Genomic DNA, 10,714 nt, shown 5'->3' on the forward strand with positions numbered 1-10,714 from the left:
AAGTGCTTTCATCAACCTCATGGGCGCCCGGGGCAATAGATTTATTCCCCCGGGGGGTGTGCCATTGAAAATTGGTTTGAGCAATTTCCTCAATTTGATTATATATCTCGTGTGGGCGTCGATTACCTAAAAGTCCCCCGGAGCTAGAATCAAGTGTCTGCCTTGTGTGTGGCAACAATCCATTATAGAAAGTGGATACTTGTTGCCATATCGCAAGGCCGTGATGCGGACACTTGCGTAATAACTCCTTGAACCTTTCCCAAGTTTCATATAAGGATTCCCCATCCTCTTGTGAATATGTATTAATTTCAGTCATTAATTTAGCAGTTTTAGCGGGAGGGAAATACTTATATAGAAATTTTTGGGCTAGTTCATCCCAGGTGTTTACCGATCCAGCTGGGAGGGCGTTGAGCCAAGCTTTCGCTCGGTCTTTTAGTGAGAAAGGAAACATACGGAGGCGGATGGCGTCATTTGATGCTCCGTTGATCCGAAAGGTATCACATATTTATAAGAAATTGGTGATATGTAGATGGGGATCCTCGTCCGCAAGCCCGTGGAAGGTTGCGGAGTTTTGGAGCATTTGTATCAAATGCGGCCGAAGTTCGAAGTTATTAGCTTCGACATTCGGAGCATTGATAGCGGCGCCTAGGTTACCTACGGTAGGTCGTAGATAATCCATAAGGGTACGCTGGTCCGCCATTGGAGGTGGATCACCCGAAACCTTCTCTTAGTTTTTAGCTTTTAACCTTTTTTCTGAGAAAGCGTTCGGGTTCTTCTAGTGGTTCTTTTATGTCCTTATTGGAACTGGAGCTCATACACTACGTAAGGTTGACGTCGGGTTCCAAGTCCTGCAATAAAAACAGAAAAGAATGCTGGTCAGAAGGTTCACCACGGCCCCGTGTTCAGCGAACACGGCCCGTGGTCGGAGTTTCAGTTAATATTTTCCAGACCCCAGTTACTGGAAGTTGGACACGGCCCCGTGTTGCACCGACACGGCCCCGTGGTCAGCCTTCTGTAACTTGGAAAACTAAAAACTGCCAGTAATAACGCTGGGCACGGCCCGTGTCCGACCAGGCACGGCCCGTGCTGAGCACTGCAGAAGCTGAAAAACTAAGAAAAATCCTAAAAATTAAAAAGAAAAATAAAAATATGATTAGGCCGTTGATTCCTAACTTTCTTAAAATCCTTGTGTCCCCGGCAACGGCGCAAAAAATTTGATGTGTGTTGGTGTGTATATAATTTAGATATATAATTAAGCCCTTTTTACACCTTTAGCCAAGTTTTAAATTTATAAAACACGATATTCACTAACACTAAACACACATATGGGCAAGTGCACCCATCGTGGACGTAGTATAGTGTTGGTAAGATACCGAGGTCGTCCAAGGACACAAGAGCTTTTAATACCGGTTTATCCTCAACGTCTAATCAATTCAAAAAGTGAGAAAGATGTTTTTAAATTAAGAAAATAAAAACTAACTAAATGCTGAAAAATAAAATAAAATAAAAACAGATAGACAAGATGAATCACTTGGATCCGACTCGTGTATTAGTATAACCTTTGATTATTTTCGCACTTTTGCACTTGTTTAAGAGATTATCTTAGTTATTGTAGTAGGCCCCTCTTTTGAAGGCGACGTTACCCTCAACCCAATAGTTTGAGTCAGCAAGGATACAATCCTAAAGGGTCGGATTATTGGAAGATAATGAATTAAGTTATTAATGCAAATTATGGTAGGCCCCGCTTTTGGCGGTGACGTTACCCTCGGCTAAGTAGTCTGAGTCAGCAGGGATACAGTCCTAAATAGCCGGGTTATAGTATTAATAGTAGTTAACTTATGAGGGAGTCAAAGAGTTTGGATCCCCGCCATCCAATACTATGGGCATTGAAGGAGATCCTACTAAATTTGACCTAGGTCCCAAGCAGGACCTCTAAACGCTGAACAAGGGCAAGACCCTTACCAAACCGTTCCCTTAACCCCCGACCAGGTAGCCAACATACCTCTATATAGACCGTGGAGATATGAATGGTGAAAATCTTTTATTTTATATAGACAGTAAAATAATGCCAAGACACCACGGACAAACGATAAGGAAAGATCACCTTCAACATAAGCAACTAGTTATTAAAGTCATTAATACAAAACCAAATAAAAAGTGCAAAAGATTAAAAATAAAAAGTATTATACTAAACACTTGTCTTCACCAAGTGATGTAAGAGACTTAGGCAAACATGGCCTTGATTGTCAAGAACTCTTACGATCAATATTGGATCCCGAGACGACTCACACACACTCTACGATGGACAATGGATGATGGTGGTGGATGATGGTGTTATGGTGGTGGTGGGTGGTGGATGAAGTGTGAGAGAGGTGGTGTGCCAAGGGATGAGATGGAATGAAACCAAGCACCCTATTTATAGGCTGAACAGAAGGTTGGGCACGGCCCCGTGTCCGCTGGACACGCCCCCGTGCCCGTCTGACAGTCTCTCTCCTCATTAATTGTAATTCGCAATTACAATTAATGCGCCTGCTGTACTTTCACCACGCTCCCGTGCTCACTGGACACGGCCCCGTGGTGGGCAATGGAAACTTCTACCAGTTTGTCTTTTATGCTGCTTCTTGGGCACGGCCCCGTGCTGGCTGAGCACGGGGCGTGTTCAGGCTTCTGTTTTCTCTTCTTTGCTTTGGAGGATGCCGTTGAGGGTCCGGGCAGTCTACTTTTATTCCTTTTCTTGTATTTATGCTAGAATTAGTTGTCTTTTTGCTTCTTTTGTGAATCTGAGCTCATTTCATCCTGAAAATACAAAAGGAAGACAAAAACACTCTTTTTCCAACATTAGTACTTAAAAAGGGTTAGTTTTATGCCTTAATTGATGTGATTTATATGTTGCATTTTACACACATCAGTATTGGATGGCGGGGATCCAAACTCTTTGACCCCCTCATAAGTTAACTACTATTAATACTATAACCCGGATATTTAGGACTGTATCCCTGCTGACTCAGACTACTTAGCCGAGGGTAACGTCACCGCCAAAAGCGAGGCCTATCATAATTTGCATTAATAACTTAATTCATTATCTTTCAATAATCCGACCCTTTAGGATTGTATCCTTGCTGACTCAAACTACTGGGTTGAGGGTAACGTCACCTTCAAAAGAGGGGCCTACTACAATAACTAAGATAATCTCTTAAACAAGTGCAAAAGTGCGAAAATAATCAAAGGTTATACTAATACACGAGTCGGATCAAAGTGATTCATCTTGTCTATCTGTTTTTATTTTTTATTTTATTTTTCAGCATTTAGTTAGTTTTTATTTTCTTAGTTTAAAAACCTTTTCTAACTTTTTGATTTGATTAGACATTGAGGATAAACCGGTACTAAAAGCTCTTGTGTCCTTGGACGACCTCGGTATCTTACCAACACTATACTACGTCCACGATTGGTGCACTTGCCCATATGTGTGTTTAGTGTTAGTAAATATCGTGTTTTATAAATTTAAAACTTGGCTAAAAGTGTAAAAAGGGCTTAAATATACATCTAAATTATATTACACCTAACGCACATCAAATTGCATGTGCATAATATTTTTATTCTCTTTAACAAAATTACTTTTTTCCACTTGATTTCTTTTGGGACACTTGTCATTCTATAAGGACTTTTTACACTTCTTATTTTTATATCCTTTGTAGAATAAACTTTCTTTAGAATTATTTCTTTTAATATTATAAATTATTTTAAAAATACAACTTTTGGAGTGCACTTTAAGATATACAAGAATACCAAGAAAGACTGAAGAACAAAAATAGTTTCTCCAGAAAAGTATCAACAACGAGAAAGCTTTAACTTCATGCAAGTGCTAGCCATTAGCCAACGTCCTGAAAAGATAAGTTATTGATTCCTTTTTTCTATTTTTTAAACTTTATTGGTATACTGTATATGGGAGAGGGTGATTGAGATTAGACTTAGAAGAGATACCCAGGTTACGGTAAACCAATTTGGTTTCATGCCAGGGCGGTCAATTACAGAGGCAATACACATTCTAAGGAGATTGATGGAAAAATATAGAGAGAAAAATCGATATCTACATATGGTGTTCATTGATTTGGAAAATGCGTATGACAGTGTGCCACGTAGATTGATATGGGAAAGTTTAGAGGAGAGAGGGGTACCTGGTAAGTATGTAGACTTAATTAAGGATATGTATGTTAAGACCACAACTAGTGTTCGTGCACCGGTAGGGGATACAGATTTCTTTTCTGTGGAAGTAGGACTCCACCAAGGGTCAGCGTTGAGCCCTTTTCTATTTGCGATTGTCTTAGATGAGTTGTCAAAGTCGATTCAGGAGTCCGTTCCGTGGTGCTTGCTTTTTGCAGACGATATTGTGTTGATAGAAGAAAGCAAACAAAGCTTGAAAGCGAGGTTGGAAGAATGGCCTGTAGCCTTAGAATGCAAAGGTTTGAGGATAAGTCGCTCAAAGACTGAGTACCTTTACTGTGATTTTAGCGGAGCAGGCGATGAACACGACACTCAGATTACCATTGAGGGCCAGGTGGTTCCTCAAGCAACTAAGTTCAAGTATCTTGGATCGTTTGTCCAGAGTAATGGAGAGTTAGATAGCGACGTAGCTCACCGTATCCAGGTTGGATGGTGTAGGTGGAGAGCAGCCACAGGGGTATTGTGCGACAAGAGGTTCCCTGATAAATTAAAAGGGAAATTTTATAGGGTTGCAATTAGACCCTCTATGGTATACGGAACAGAGTGTTGGGCCATCAAGAAAATGCATGCTCGAAAGCTAGAGGTAGCGGAGATGAGGATGCTAAGATGGATGTGTGGGCATACTAGGTTGGACAGGATAAGAAATGAGGTTTTTAGGGAAAGACTAGGAGTCACTAGTATTTCAAACAAGATAAGGGAGGGGAGATTGAGATGGTTTGGGCATGTAAGGAGGAGGCAGACGACAGACCCGTGTAGAATAGTTGAAACACTTACTGTAGATGGAAGGAGGAGTAGAGGCAGGCCGAAAATGACTTGGTACGTGCGTAGGTATGTACGTGCGTAGGTACGTACGTATGTATGTACGTACGTATGTATGTACGTATGTATGTATGTACGTATGTATGTATGTACGTATGTATGTACGTATGTATGTACGTATGTATGTATGTATGTATGTATGTATGTATGTATGTATGTATGTATGTATGTATGTATGTATGTATGTATGTATGTATGTATGTATGTATGTATGTATGTATGTATGTATGTATGTATGTATGTATGTATGTATGTATGTATGTATGTATGTATGTATGTATGTATGTATGTATGTATGTATGTATGTATGTATGTATGTATGTATGTATGTATGTATGTATGTATGTATGTATGTATGTATGTATGTATGTATGTATGTAGGTAGGTAGGTAGGTAGGTAGGTATGTATGTATGTATGTATGTATGTATGTATGTATGTATGTATGTATGTATGTATGTATGTATGTATGTATGTATGTATGTATGTATGTATGTATGTATGTATGTATGTATGTATGTATGTATGTATGTATGTAATGTATGTATGTATGTATGTATGTATGTATGTATGTATGTATGTATGTATGTATGTATGTATGTATGTATGTATGTATGTATGTATGTATGTATGTATGTATGTATGTATGTATGTATACTAGGATTAAGGTTAAGGACTTTTAAGAGGGTAACCTGGTTTTTGCTTTACATTCTCGTCTTATTAGTTTAATTTTTCATTTTGTATGAGGTGTGATATAGCTTTTATAAGTCCCCACCTAGTCCCGGTGTCGTAGTTTTACTAACACGTACTTATTCATTTATGTGTTTATTTTGATTATTTTTATTCCCCCTTCTTTTAGTAGTGTGTGCTTATATGATGTCCCAGAAGATTATGTCTTGGTTCCCCCCCCCCCCCCCCCCGCTTTTAGTAGTGTGTTTATATATTTACCTAGAAGCTTATATCTTGGTTATGGTTTTTAGAGCTGGGGGTCTCACTGGAAGCAGTCTCTCTATCCCTGGGATAGAGGTAAGGCTTGCCTACATCCTACCCTCCCCAGACCCTGTCAATAGCTTCGCTATAGATGGGATTATACTGGGTATGGTTGTTGTTGTTGTTGTTGGTATACTGTATAGGAAAATTACACAATATTTCATATAACTAAGTTTTTTTTTTTTTAAAAAAGTCTCAATCTTTCTTTGTATGTATGATCATGACAACAAAAGGAAAAGAAATTCCTTTTTATTAAATTTGACAAGCAAACATCAATAACTTGGGGAGTTGGGGGGACCAAATATAGCTGCTAAACCAACCCCTTATTATACCAAAAATAGTTGCCAAACCAAACCCTTTTTATAGCAATTCAGGAAGTTAAAATTGAAAACAAGCCATCCTTTAATTGAATTTGATTTTTATAAAGATGAGACTTTTAATTTGTGGGCAGATTTTCCTTTCTTCTTTGCTACAAGCTAAGTGTGTTTATGTAGTATATATATCCAAATGTCACAGAATAATAATCAAGTTTTAAAAGTGTTCTAATTAGGTCACTCGTATCGTTTTTGTCCCAATTAAATAACTTTATATTCAAATCGAGTCATGTCCTTTTTTACATGTGCCAAGAAAAAAAATGGAGTTTAAGATGCTGGGGTCGGATTATGTTAATATATGAAATTATATTTATTAAGCATAAATACCCTTTAATTATATTAAAAATTAAAAAAAAATAAGTTAAAATTCACGTCATCACTCGACGTTAGCATCAAATAAAACGGAAAAAAGAAACAAAAATCTAAATTACCATGGTTACTTATGAAATTGATGAAAAAACCGTTAATTTTAATGAAAACTGAATGTTGAGTGACTTAATTGGAACACTTTTGAAACTTGAATGACCTGAGTGAAACACTTTTAAAACTTGAATACTATTCTACAAAGTTACCTCATTGATATTGATTTTTAATATATTACAAATGTATCATTCCAACTAATAAAAATATTTATAACGTTATTAGGGTGGAATGTACTTAAATCGTCTTTAGATACATAAATCGTAGTTGGAGTCAACTTGTTTTTAACTTTTAATGTGTGATCTTATAGGATCATATGTTAAAATCAGGGTTGATAAAAATATATGTTGTCTTATATATGCATATGCCCAATATAACTTTTTTTTTTCAATTGTTAAGTGCAATTTGGATTAAGTGTATGTATGGATAAATAAGGCTTGTTTGGAGTAAGAAGTACTACTTGGTGCCTTTTTCTTGCATATTATTGCACCTAAATCAAAAGAAACAAATAAATCAAAGTGTCATAATCTATATTAAGAAATCAAAACACACAAAAACCTAACTTTAGATCGAAACCCCAAAATACACACACAGGTGCATAATACACACGTGAATTTCATACACACATATTGTAACCTAACTTAGAAAACAAGCATAAACACAAAGTGAACATTACCACAAATGCACGTAGGAATGGGAATGGGCCGGGCTTGGGCCAGGTATTGGTAATTCCAGGCCCGTACCCGGTTGTAATTCTTTGTTCCATACCCGACTCGTTACTCGTCGGGTATTTATCGGGTAATAACCCGCCGGGTATCGGGTATACCCCCGTTAATTTCTTAAAAATACCCATTGGGACAAATGTGCAATTTTTACTTTGATATTTATATAATTTACTATTTTAATGACTACAACAAATCTTGAATCTCACCAATTAGTAGAATTTACATCGAGATAGTTGGTAAACGGGCGACAAGCTGCGCCGCTACCCCTTTTTGAATAGCAAAACTAAGCCTTTTAAAAACTACGTCCATAGATCTCGGGGTCATAACATCACTATGCATGACCCTTTGAACTCGACTAAGTAGGTCCACAGCCTCTGGCGCCAGAAAACCAAAAGTATCAAAAGCAAATGGGATAAACACGTGTTGGTTGTCAAGGCACGCTTTCTCATGTTTGGTCACTTTACCCGAAACAGCCTTTAAAGCAGCCTGACCCACCGTGAAAGCACTACCCCCTAAGCCCACAAGCGGGGAAACCCCTGTTAGATCCACACAGGCATGTTTTCCTCTACCCCATCCAAAGACCAGAATGTCGGCTGGTCGAAGGGTAGATCTCCCTTCCAACGGGTCTGTTAAGAAATTAACGGGTGCCTCTTTCTTAGCAGAAATACCAGCGCACCTGAATATGTCAAAAAGGACACCCCTAACCAAATCATGTCGGTATTTGAACCCCGGGAGCTCTCTACAATGAACTGCATGCTCCCCAAAGGAATCCAAACACGCCTTATGACAAATAGGGCATACCTCATCAACTGGGAATAAAGGAATCATGAGGCGATACTTAAGGATAGTATGATACTCCACCGGCGACATATGCTGGCCTAACCCATCTATAGGTATAGCAAGAAGGAAATCTTGTGCATGTGGTGCTCGGAGACACTAAAAAACGGCTTTTTGTCTAACGGTCAAGTCAAACTGTACTTCGATTTCGTGGACAATTTTACTAAAAAGAGCACTCGCCAATGCATGTTGGGCTTTAGGGGGGGCGGTGTCCTTATTAGTGAAACTGCTGAAGTCAAAGCTTGGAATCGTATCACGAAGACAAGCCAAAGCACAAACATAATCAGAATCAATACCACATATGAAAATATGATTAATAACTTGCATATCATACTCAAACCGCATACACCAAACTAAATCAAAATGATTACTTAATTAAGTAATTGTATCAGGACCACCTAATTGCATAAACATCCACGTAATAAAGAGTGATGTCATCCATATCCAATATACATGCTCAAAAATAAGTTATTTGTTCATTAAGCACCTGTCAAATACATATCCACATATGACTATAGAGAAGTTAATAAGTACATGTACTAAGTTTATATATATGAAAATCTATAATATGATATTTTCGGGTATTATTCGGGTAAATGGGCCGGGTATCGGGCGCGTATCACTAAATCCTATACCCGTACCGGTACCCGATTTTTTTCTTCTTTTAAGCCCGTACCCGGCCCATACCCGTTGGACTCCGGGTATATCCAGCCCGTATGTTTCAAGTTTCGAGTATACCCGTCAGGCTTGGTCTTTTTTGCCATCCATAAATGCACGTAAACACACGAATATATAAAAGAAAGTAGTCACAAATATTTCTATATTAAATAGAAAATGATACGGTACTTCATTTATCTAACTCATTTTGGTATTATTTAATGTAGTGAATAATGGGTATATAATACATTATTTATACTTCGACGAATATATATGTATAGAATATGTTTTTTTACAACGGCATAAACATTGGGCCATTGAATGTCGACAAGAGCCATGTTATCCTACGTAGGTAACATGAATTTGATTTAATAACCAGGCCTACTTATGATCTTTTGTTTTCTAGCAGAAGAAACAATTATTGTCCTGGCAACAAGTTTCTATCCACATGAGTAACAACAAAAACAAAACCACAATAAGAATCATTTCTCCCCCCATCTTCTATTTTGATATAACTTCACAAAAAAGTTTGAAAAAAAAAATCAATGTCCAAAATAATTTGATTGATTACCTTTACATTAACTAATTTTATTCCTCGAATTATATTTTAATAGATTAGTTAGATCTAATACAATTATGGTTAATATGGGTAGGGCGAGGCCTATAAATAGTTTCTTTTTCTTCCAAATTTAGAAACATTTAAAATAGTTTCTTCGTTCTACTAAAACAACGTATATGTATTTTAATATATTTAATATGTGTTTTACCAAATTAAAATATTTATTTTTAAATTAATTTTTAATATTAGAGTAAATTCCTTTTTGAGTCCCTGTGTTTTAGTTGTTTTAACCACTTGAATCCAAAATTAAAAAGTATAACGCCCTGAGTTACTAACCGCTTATTTTATAACGTTTTGAGTCAAATTTTTAACACATGTACTTTTGATTTTGAACTCAAGTGGTTAAAACCACTAAAACATATGAACTCAAAACGTTATAAAATGAGCGGTTAGAGACTAGCAACGTTAAATTTTTTGATTTTGAAACTACTAAAACACGATGACTTAAAAAATAATTTACTCATAATATTATATATTTAACTATAAATAAATATAATCCAAACTGTCTCATCTATCTATCATCTATAAGGTCATGGGGTATGGGGCTTGGGTTGGGGCGTGGGTTGACTGAAAACGCCTAAGCCACCACCCTGGGGGCTTGGGTTGGGGTGTGGGTTTGGGCGTGGCCCCATTGGCGTGGGTTTGAAGCCGGGCGTGGGGCGGGCTAGTAAGTGACATGGCAGGCTCTCAATGGCCAAACCAAACTCATGCCCCCAACCCAAGCCCCACCATACCCCATGGGCGTGGGTTTGAGTGGGGGGGGGGGGGCTCCCATTCCACGTGTCAATAAATGACCCAACCCAAACCCAACCCGAGCCCCACCATACCCCATAGTATAAGTAATAATACATCATCACATGACACATAGTTTATTTCATGGATTTAGTGCATAGATGATATTATATACTATAAATTTGCAACACAAATAGGCTATATGTAGTTGTACCATCTGCATTTAGTGAGTTTTGTGCAAGTCTTAATAGTACCTTTTGGTTTGGGAGTTATACATAGTTCGTAGCTTGACACGTATATCCTGACTTGCTTTCATGAGATG

The 10,714-nt window shown here is 37.7% G+C and overlaps 1 non-coding gene across 1 annotated transcript; it reads left to right on the forward strand.

Moving 5' to 3' along the window:
* The first annotated feature begins 215 nt into the window (after window positions 1-215).
* On the forward strand, window positions 216-322 carry LOC118485982. Its single transcript, XR_004877839.1, has one exon. It is a non-coding gene; the product is annotated as a small nucleolar RNA R71 (small nucleolar RNA).
* The last annotated feature ends 10,392 nt before the right edge of the window (window positions 323-10,714 follow it).

Source organism: Helianthus annuus, chromosome 13 (genome assembly GCF_002127325.2).
Source record: "Helianthus annuus cultivar XRQ/B chromosome 13, HanXRQr2.0-SUNRISE, whole genome shotgun sequence".
NCBI lineage: Eukaryota > Viridiplantae > Streptophyta > Magnoliopsida > Asterales > Asteraceae > Helianthus > Helianthus annuus.